Raw genomic sequence first — 593 nt, 5'->3', positions numbered from 1 at the left:
TGACTGCCAGCCCTTCGGATGATGAGTCACCAGAAGCAACAGCAGCCTCCTCCTCCTCCTCTTCTCTGCCCAAAGCCTACACTGAAGAAGGAATGCAATTTGACACCCCTTTAACTACCCAATGCTGTGGAACCTAGGAGTTGTCATGTTCTAAGGCAGGAGTCCCCAAACTTTTTAAGCAGGGGGCCAGTTCACGATCCCTCAGACCAAGGGTCCCCAAACTAAGGCCCGGGGGCCGGATACGGCCCTCCGAGGTCATTTACCTGGCCCCCGCCCTCAGTTTTATAATATAATATATGGTATATACATATAATATTGATAATAATATTATAATGTAATACAATATAACACTAATAATAATACCATATAATAATATTAATTATATATTCTATATTACATATAATATTACTAATAATATTACAGTATAGTGGTATAGTTCAATATAGTAATATATAATGCTAATATTGTGCTATGCTAATAATATAATATATTGTATGTACATATAATTTGTTAGCCACTCTGAGTCCCCTTTGGGGTGAGAAGGGTGTGATACAAATGTAGTAAATAAATGCAGTAAATAATAAATAAATAAA

Source organism: Anolis carolinensis, unplaced genomic scaffold, assembly GCF_035594765.1.
Source record: "Anolis carolinensis isolate JA03-04 unplaced genomic scaffold, rAnoCar3.1.pri scaffold_11, whole genome shotgun sequence".
Lineage (NCBI taxonomy): Eukaryota > Metazoa > Chordata > Lepidosauria > Squamata > Dactyloidae > Anolis > Anolis carolinensis.
The sequence above is the reverse complement of the archived record's forward strand: the minus strand, read 5'-3'. Positions refer to the sequence as shown.